The sequence below is a fragment of the Arctopsyche grandis genome, chromosome 4 (genome assembly GCF_051622035.1).
Source record: "Arctopsyche grandis isolate Sample6627 chromosome 4, ASM5162203v2, whole genome shotgun sequence".
Classification (NCBI taxonomy): domain Eukaryota; kingdom Metazoa; phylum Arthropoda; class Insecta; order Trichoptera; family Hydropsychidae; genus Arctopsyche; species Arctopsyche grandis.
In genome coordinates, this window is record NC_135358.1 from 23,723,505 (window position 1) to 23,734,687 (window position 11,183).

Here is an 11,183-nt window from a genome sequence, read left to right on the forward strand (position 1 = left end):
GTCTAGGATAGGTGTTCTCAACTTGGAAAATTGTTCCTCAAACTAATATTTTCTTTAACCTATGCCATTGCCTCATATTTTGTGATATTGTTTCGGGCCATACTACGAAAATGTAAAAAAACCTGTTAAATTGAATTTTCGGGAAAGATTATGTATATACATATGTATAAGCAAAACAATTGTCACGGTTTAAATTCGAATTATTAATATTAAAATGTTGTGAAATACATATATACATATTTATATGTTACACCGAATCCGTGAAATTGTCTATTACACGCATTCGGCAAGAGAATTGCCGAATGCGTGAAAAATGCAAGAATTGCCGAATCCGTGAACTGGGCAACGTGCTTGCATTTTTAACGCATTTGGCAATTCTTTTGCCGAATGCGTGTAATAGACAATTTCACGGATTCGGTGTAACATATATACAAACGTATATACATATGCTTGAGTAGAATTAGAATAAAATAAAACAAAGGTATCAATATTATTGAATACAGACCTATCAATATTATTGAATATTAATACCTATCAATATTATTGAATACAGACATTTTCATTTATAAAATGTCTTTGAACATAATTGAAATAATTCTAAGACATATGTATGTATGTATATGTACACTAAATGATTAAGTGTATCTTTTTCAAGTTTTATGTAAGAACATAATATTCAATTTATGAAGGCCGAAAATAATGGCACGCGATAAATTAAATATTTGTTTGTATCTACCTTATTTTGCAACAGGAATTGTAAACTAGTGACCTACCTTATTTTGCAACAGGAAAAACAAAAGAAATGTTTTTTTTTTAATTTGAAAATTTTTCAAATGAAAACGTATACATAGATTATGGACGTAAATAAAATAAATAATAATACTTTTTTCAATAAAAGCCTTATTTTATACACGCGGCTTGGTGCATATACATACATATGTATGAGCTGATATTTTTGAGAGTAGCGAAAGCCCAATTTTCAGTTCCGAAAACACTATTACCGTTTGACTTAATTTACAAATTATTATGACTTCTTTTAATTCGATATGTTCAAAACCTTGGAAAAGCAGGATAAGCGTATTACAGGCCACCAGTACCATATATGTATGTATATAAAAACGGTGTGTCGGTAAATATGTATGTATGTATGTATGTATGTATGTATGTATGTATGTATGTATGTATGTATGTATATATATGTATATATATGTATATATATATATATATATATATACAAATACATATATATACACACATACATATGTCGATATAAATTAAGATGTCGTATATATTGATAATAATAGCATTGGCGTGAAACAAACCATAGTTGGCAACTTCTGACAGTCGCGGCACACAGTGGTGAACGGTCTTTGCACCAGAAAAGGACGAAGTGAGGATCAGCTGGGAGGAACAGGGAGTGGGAGAGGTGTATACGTACACATACATACACATATACATATACTAAGAAGGGGTTGGAAACGAGAGAGAGTGAGAGAGAGAACGAAGGGAATGGGGATGCTAGGCGTGCGCGGTTGCAAAACCTGTGAACGTTTTCAAGGTTGACCTAGTTTCGTGGATTTCCAATACACGCGCTTTCGGATATTGCGATGTCACTCAAACTTTCACCGAACTTAAATAATGCACTATTTTTACAACGTTAATAGTGTATCGTCGGATAAACAATATTTCGCCAGTCATCCATCGAAGATAAACAGCCGCGCCGGTATATGGAGTGGTCAAACAGAGTCCTCTTCAAACACAATGGTCGCAGGCATAACGGTCGGTCTCTCTAATTTCCGAAAGCGACTCTTCGCCAACAAGCCAGACAGACATATCAAACATCTTGTTTTATGAATTCAAGCTATGGGGAGTCGTATGCGATCTTTTCAACCGTGAATTTTTATAATATTTTAAGAATGAGTTTGTCAGTTTAGTAATATTTTAAGAACGAGTTAGTTTTTACAAAATTTACCGGGGAAGGAGGGAGGGGGTCAACAAATAGACAACTCGTTACTTGAAAATTAGCACTATAATTGAAAAAAATCGGATGTGACCAACCCACGATTTTATATATGTATTTGAGGAATATAAAAAGGATATAAAACAAAATTTGATGATCAATACAAGAATTGTAAATGGGTTTTTGAGCTCTTTTTCCTATTATGCTGTACATTAACATTAGAATAATATAATACTACGATTACTAACAAAATTAAATTAAAATTGTAAAATATAAAATCATCAGTAGATCAGTATAGTCCGGTCAATCTAGACATTCAAAGATACATAAATTTACTACAAGCTGAAAGTGAGTAAAATTGTTCAAAACATAATTATAAATGACATTTCAAACTCCTCATCGTTCTGGTACTTGGAAAAAAATTTACTCGAGGTCAAAAATATGGGTTTTCGCGATTTTAGAATCAATAAGAAGAGGAAGATCAAGAAGAAGGTCAAGAAGAAGATCAAGAAGAAGAACATGAAGAAGTCTTTGAAGGTTATAAATCAGATAAATATTCTATAAATAATAAATAAAATAAATTTCTCTACTTTTTTAAAATTTCTATCGCTTTTATCATTTCCAACCCTTGCTAATATCTGTTATTATTCAATAGTTTAAAACTAAACAGAATCACAACAGACCTGTGGAATAGGCCTACTGGGGAAACGACGTTAAAAAAAAACACGCCAAGTACACTACCTCATAGCTGGTGTGAAAACGTGTACATATTATGACAATTACAACTTCTTGAATCGTTATATCTCAGAAACGGTGGCTCTTAGGAAAAAAAAGTGTTGACACATTTTTTATAGATGATCTACAATTTTTGTCTGAAGTAATTTTATGATAAAACTTACCGTTTTGCTGAAAATCGCGAAAACCCATATTTTTGACCTTTGACCTCGAGTAAATTTTTTTCCAAGTACCAGAACGATGAGGAGTTTTGAAATGTCATTTATATTATAATTATGTTTAGTTTATCTGTTTTTATACCTGAAGGGTATTTTTTTTTTACATTTTATACCAGGAAGGCCTTACAGTTAAACCCCAATGCGCCTTCCTGGCCAATTACAAACAATGCAGCAGTTTTATTACACAAGTCGCTGAATTACTAGACACTGAAAACTCGCAAATTAACGAGACATCTAGGAATTGTACATACATTTTATTGTACATTAATCATACTCAAATAGTGGTGACATAGTAGGTAGGAAGGTTTTTCAGCCAATTTTAATCGGGAACCGTTTCAACAATGAAATCAGAGAAATTGGCTCGTGAATTTTTATATAGAAATTTTGTTGTAATCATAATTGGACCCCGTAGCACCTTATTATAAAGATATATTTACGTACGTACATATGTAGGGATTTTTAAAAACGCCCGAATAAATGCCGGTTTTCGGATATTTACTAATCAAAAGTACATAGTTCAACCAGTTTTCACCGGTTACCTTCAGAAAATTAAGATTTTTATAAGTTTAAAATTTTTGTATTGCAAAAAAAATTCTAAATGTAATACATTAGGCAAAAAAATAATAATAATTGCTTATAAAAACCGTGATATCTTTGAATTTCGGCTCCTTTTCTTATTGACGTAAATCAACAGTTGAAAAAAAATGACCTGCATAGTAGTTCCTTTCAAAATATAACCATTTAAAGTTTTGTACAACAGTGTCGACCGGTGAGTTGGATCAACAATTGTTCGAAGGGCGGTGAGCCACAGCCCGATAAAATAATAAAATAAATAAATAAATTTCCGATTTAATTATGTAATCGAAAATTATATAATTCATCTATTTTTTTATGAATTGCATTAATAATATACATATCTTGAATTTCTAGCTAAGCATTGCTTTTCCTTTATTTTGTTGTTCAAAGAAATATATGCTTATTCCCTAAGGAAGTCTGTATGCTCATTTTTACTTTATCTATGTACGTAGTAACAATAGATGAAGTTTTGTGATCATGCGAAAATTTGAACTCGAGATTTTGACTGATTCGAACTTTTTGACTGATTCACGTTTTCATGATCTAGAAAAAAATGTGTGTATGTATTTTGGGGATTTTTTGAACACCGTTAGTCCTATCGAACTGAAACTTAGTATCAGTTACTAAAATTCTTATCAACACGACGTACATTTTTTTCATTTTTCATTTTTAAGTTGACCGGAAATGGTACCTCTCCTTATAGGTGTCCTCTTTTTTTTAAGTTTTGAATTTAATTATCTCCTAAATCAGACTGAAACTTTTTTACATGTAATAGAAATAATAATCTTTATAACCTTAAATTTTTTAAATATTTTTATCTGAACTGGAAGTTTTTTTATCTAAACTGGAAGAATCGAGGTTTTTTATGTTTTTCTCAGAAACCTTTTGGTTTATTTTCGTTCTTTCATAGAAATTTGAAATTCATAATTGTTCGCTTTGAGAAACAGAAGAAACAATTAAAAAAACCTTAAAAATCCGGTTGATTGAGCCAAAAAAGCCAAAGTCAGTTTTTCGGTTTTGGTTTAAGCCGGTTTGGAAGCCCTAATATATTATATACATATGTAAGAATTTAATTTACAAATATATTTCTTATTTCATCTAATTTATATGATGTATAAATAAATAAAGTAATGCTCTTATAAAAAATCTTACCTCCAGAAATGACAGATTAATAAGTTGCTACGTCAATTATATTTCTTCATTCGAAATATCTGCCTCCCCCTATATCTACACTGATCAAATAAAACGAAATCAATCAAAGCCATATTACTTCTCTTCAATCTCCCAAAAATTAATCATACAATTCCATACTAATCGATAGATACATCAAAAAAAATTCTACACACTCTTCCGAAAATAATTATGCAAACAATATATTATAATATTTCAAATAAATAAAAAAAATAATAAGAATAATTGGCACTAATTGAGCTAATTAATTGTATCGTTTCGCAAACGTCCATTTAAAAGCACGTAACTCATTAAAGAGCACGCGCTCGTAAATCACGTGGACTTTTCACGTACCCATACGTATAAGAATACATTTGTATAAAATGCATACATAAATCATGCACGCGCGCGCGTAACGTAGAATTTTCGTCCCGGTTGAAAAGTCATAAATTTTCCGATCCGTTTTAAAACTCGCGCGTCCGTCCCCGAAACGCAATATAACGGACTCTATAGTTCTGCGTAAAAATAAAAAGCAAAGAGGGAAAGCCGTGAAAATCGACGTGGGTGCGTGTTTTTGCGGTGGTCGAGCGCGTTTCCGCATCCGGGAAAATTCGGTGGGATTTCTCGCTCGAAGGTAGAGCATGTCGAACGCGCTTTGTTTTTGCGACAATACGTCGATTTCAATAGAATTTGCGAACACTTATGCGAGTACGTATTCGTTCCGCACGTTTTTCAATAACTTTCCAAACGTATGTCGAACTATGTATTTGTCAGAAAATATAGTAACGCAACCTCGGGCGAAAAACATTCGTTTTGAACTTTTAATTCGGGATTGCTTTTGCACAATAAAATAGCAGGAAATAACGAACTACCAACTGAAACAAATATTGGATATTTCGTAAATATGTAAAATACTACACGTGAAATTGTATATATTTATTTTTTATTTTTGCCTATCAATTCATATCGCATAATAATCATTCCCCAAACCTTTACTGGTAAAAGTGAAGAAAAGGCATATTTTTAATTTAATTTGTTTGTTTGTATTTTTGATTTTGATTTTTAAATGCTTTTTATTATTACGAAATTATGTTCACAATACATATTATATCTATTTTAATAGCTACTGATCTACTGATCATTTTCTATTTTACAATTTAATTTAATTTTGTTAGTAATCATAGTATTATATTATTCTAATGTTAATCTACAGCATAATAGGAAAAATAGCTCAAAAACCTATTTATTTGTCAAAAACCTGTTTGTATTTTAAAGTGTATTCAATACCTTAAAATATCAATGTTTTCTATAATTGGATTTGTTTTAAATTTATTCGCAATTTTAAATTCTATGAATATCAGAAAAACGAAAATCTATCTGGTGCGATCTATGTATAGTGATCCCAATTGTATTGTATGTATGTATGTATGTATGTAGTCGAGACATGGATGCTCAGCAAAAGACAAAAAGTTGGCTCCGAAATGTGTTGCTGGAGGCGGATGCTGCGCATTCCAATGACCGTACAAAGACCTCAATCCTCGAAGAGCTGACAGTTTCAGTGTATTTTGGCCATATTCAGTGGTCTCACCTTAATGGTTTCCATGGGTTTCCGGAAACCCGTTGTTAAAAATCAAACGTTTCCGGAAACCCGTTATGTAATCTAAAAATTCATATAATTTTTGTCAAAAATTATACAAATCTTGAAAATTTAATAAACTCTCATGTGATAGTGCCTTGAATGAAAACAAAATGTATATACATATGTATATATATATGTACATACATATACATTTTTTTGAAATAAAATTTGGAAACCCGTTGTTCCAAAATTGGGGTGACACCACTGGCCATATTGACAAAAATAATGTGGAGGGTCTAGAAAGGTTGGTAGTCACCAGAACACTAGAGGGAAGGCTAGCGAAAGCACAAATTAAAAAAAACTGACATGATCGTTCGTAAATGCTGATTTCAACAAGACCAGGAGGAGTGGAGGCGGATCATCCACCGGATTCCAAATGATTGAAATGACCACAAACGCTTAGCATTGAGCAAACGAGAAAGAAGATATATGTACAATACATATATTGAATTTATTAAAAAAAACGTGTAATATTTGTAAGGGACCCAGGGCAGAACGGGCTACCGGGGAACAATGAGATATGGTCCTCTCTCCTTTCCCGAGGACAGAGGACCCCATTTTGCCATTCTTATTTTTTTCTTAAATTGCTTAAAATATTATCATGTTTTTATTCAATATTATAGATGAATAAATAAAGAAGAGATATGAATATTAAATTTGTTATATTTTATATTCTTATAATATTTTTTTTTCCATTTTCCCTTAGTATGTCCCTTATACCCCGGGTTCCCCGGTTTAAAAAATTAATATAATACATTTTTACTTTTTATGTATATACAAATTTAATCTACCAATGAATCATTTTACAGTAGAAAATATTTTAGAAAAGAGTATTGTTTTAATGTCATTTCATTTACCTTAGATTTTAAATTGTTAGACATCTTTTTTTTTTAATTATTTATACTCATAACGGCATAGCAAAGTCGATGGAATCAATTTTATATTTTCCCATTATGCCGTTATCGGGTTGATATTAAACTTTTACATACGTATGTATATTATTCAAATAGTGGTGACATGGTGGGTAATATTTTTTTTTGCCAATGGAAGAACCGTTTCATCTATGAAATCAGATAAATTGCCAAACTTTGATAGGAAACTATCGATTTGGAATCATAAATATCTAAGTCTGACCAGCAGCACTATAGATAATACTCAGAATAAATTATTTTCAATTGAATTCAACACATAGGATCGAACCCGGCAACCTCTCGGTGGTAAGCATAAACGCAACCACCAAACTATGCTGCTGCTTAATATTTGGTATCATAATTTATGTGATTTAATTAAAATTAATTTAAAAAATCGGATAAATGGCGTTTTGAATACGTTATTATTGTGCGTGGAATAAATAAAAAATATGTAGAGAAATAAATGTATCTACATACATATGTTATGAAACGAACAAAATGAAAGGTTTTTTCAAAATTTAAATGTAATAGAGTGCATCAAATATTAAATATCAATAAGTATTACAAAACATCAAAAAATATATTGATATTTAAATAATGGTGATGATCTAATGATAAAACTTTGATTTCAAATTTATAAATTGATTTCACTTTGTATGTCCTATTTTGAACAAAACGCGTTCAAAAGAAAAATCTCTTGCTGGCGTAATTATCTTATACACAGCTATTTTACGTATGGATGTAGTACGTATAGACATTTCTTTGAGAAAATGTATGTAAGAGTCTCATATTTTCAATATGAGAATTTTCCACTTTTCAATTTTGTTCAATATTCCTTCGTAAATGCCATAACGCAAGCCATAGTAACACACGATCGGGGTTGTCGACAAAAGCTCAAAACTTTCCATGCACTAAATGCAACATATGTAACATAATATATATCTTTGTGAATTTTTTCCTATCGTTGATTTCCATCCGAAATAAGTATACACCATCGCACCAATTTATAGATACAGTCGCTGAAACTTCCCAAAAATACCTTCGCATGCTTAAATTTTCTTATTATTTAAATAACAACCTTTCCGATGAGTCGAACGGCTCGCACGTGACCGGCATCGTCGAATTTCGCCTATTTATTTTTATTTAACGGCTGCTCCGAATCTAGCGAACGTCGTACTTTTTTATCGCGAGAGCCCCCCAAATCCACCCCCCATTTCTGTGGGCCACCGGGGGCAAAATGTGGGTGTCTGGCCGTGACACCCCGGTGATAAATTTAACAAAGCACCCCCCATTTATCATATTATTCTTTCGCGGAGGACGCCCGAGCGTTTGCATATTATTAAAAGAGAACACCCCGGATGGGAACCGTTCGAATTCGATTTTTCGCGGCCACTCGTATCGCCGATTTTCTCAATTTTCACACACGCGTAGCCCGTGTAGAAGCTGGGGAATGGATGTGGGTGTTCTTAGGGGTGTGTATGTGTGTGTGGGGGAGGGGGGGTGAGTTAGGAAAATTTTCAATTTTTCTTCGCTTCGACGACGTTCATCAAATCCTATGACGTTGAAAATGAAAATTCAATGACACATACTACATATTCTGAAAATATTATTTAAATATTAAATATTTATTTTCAAACAAATATACATATATATGTATATATATATATATATATATATATATATATATATATATATATATATATATATATATATATATATATATATATATAGATATATATTATAATGGGTAGAAACGCTCTCAAGGAAGTGTATGAGAATTTCGATAACAAAGGATCTGACAATCCTGCATGAATGGTCCACTTACAGAATCTCAATCTCACGCATCGCCGATGCGGTGATTCCATTGTCATCACGGTGGTTGTGTCAAGCCCTATCCTACCAGGCTTACCAGTTATAAATTGAAAATTGTGAGATTTGTGCATGTCAGTAAAAAATATACGAAAAACGCATTCAATAGGTATGTCAATAGCAATCAAAACAGAGTTCGTATTGATTCTGCGACCAGACAAAGGAGAGTGATTCTATTATATACATATGTGCTTGGTTTTGAAAAAACAGCGTGCACTAGTCCTGTTTTGTTTTTTGTCTCGTTCGTTCGTTAGCGTCTACTTTTGTCATCGCACACTACGGGTTAACGCCGTTAAGAGGTTTGTCAGACGTCCCGTTTGCACATCCATCACCGTATCTCGCTCAGAATTGCGAAATATATTGAGATTTACATTAGAAAATATATATGTGTATGTGTACTAGCTAGCATGTATCCGTACTGGCTAGCATGTACATAGCTATAAAATATAAACATTATAGAGTCATGATATTAAATTACTCCTGAATGGCGAGACGTTACAATTGAACTTAAGTACCATTATAGAGATATATTAAATGTATAGTTTATATAATGATTCTTTTCATACATCAATTGAAGTTCAAGTTTTTAATCAGTCTCTAAAGACATGGAAGAGATGACTGACATGATCACACAGTGATGGTCTCAACTGTGTCTTTAACCCTTCAAATGAAAGTAAGCTCTCAACGTTGAAGAGCAACGATATTTATATGGTGGATGTCAGAATTCGTATTGAATCAATATTCAAGCCCTATGTGTACTATTGGAATTAAGAACTTGCACTATTGAAGTACACAAAGCAAGGATATTAAATTTATGGAAAGGCAACACGATAACTTTAAATAAAAAAATCAATTTAAAAAATTCGGACTCCAAAGCGATATGTCTCGAAAAATTTTTTTTATTTAGAATAATTTTGTATTTGAAATAATTTTAAACAAACGAGCAATCTCCGGGCTAAGATATAAACCAAATCAATATTGAAAAGTGTTAATTTTATAAATTATAAAAATAACATATTTACGGATCATTTTTCCAGGTCACATTTTAAATCAATATTGTAAAAATTGACCGGAAAGCTATACTGCCTGAATGTTTATATTGAAAAAAATAATGGTTGTAGTGCATTCATTAATGGGACGGAAATTCAGGAAGATTTGTGCATTCGGTCGCATACACACGATCAGCCATAATTCTGCTTTGAGGAAAATCTCAAAAGTATGCAACATCATAATAAACAAATAAAAAAAGGAATTGGGTTCAATATGTTCTGCGAGTTTTAGTATCAAATAATAATTTTGAGCGTCAATGTATACATATGCAATTCAGTTGCTTATTTTAAAAGCTTGAAATCGTGCGGTAAAAAACACGCAATGGTTTTCAGAACCAAAGCGTAGCTCTCTGGTCATGGCATAGGTCATGGGTTTAAATGGGATGGTTATTAAAATCCCGATCTACCGTCTTTTATTGGTTTTCTTCTTTCCGGTCGCTTTCCTCGTATCTGGGGGTTGTGAATTTCCCGTCTTCTATGTAACTTCCAAAATGCGGCACATCATGGTCCTCTAGCCTACTCAACACCCCGCAGTTTGCAGTGACTCGACTTTCCCAGTGGCAGGTCTGATCTGGTCAATCCATCTTATTGGAGATCGTCCTTTTCCTCTGTTTTCCTCAACGCTTCCCAACACGACTAGGGGTTGTGATTTCTCGACTTTTTTTGATTCTCGAGATTCGAGAATCTCATTTTCTCGGAATATTTAAATCTCGAGATTTGAGAATCTTATTTTCTCAAACCATTTGAATCTCGAGAATTCGAGATTTTCTTTTTTGTTTCTTGAGATTCTCGAGAATTCTCGAGAAAGTATAATTTTTTTTTAATATAGTGAATTGATTTTTTTAGCATATAAAATCGACAACATACAAAAACAAAACTTCATCTATTGTTACTACGTACATAGATAAAGTAATCAAAAGGACACAAACACTACATATTTATATTATATCTGGGGCTTATAACTTTATTAAAGACATGATGAAAGAATGATATAGAGAGATACAATAGAACATTGAATAGAAAAAAAAAAAAATTATATAAAAAAAAATATTATAA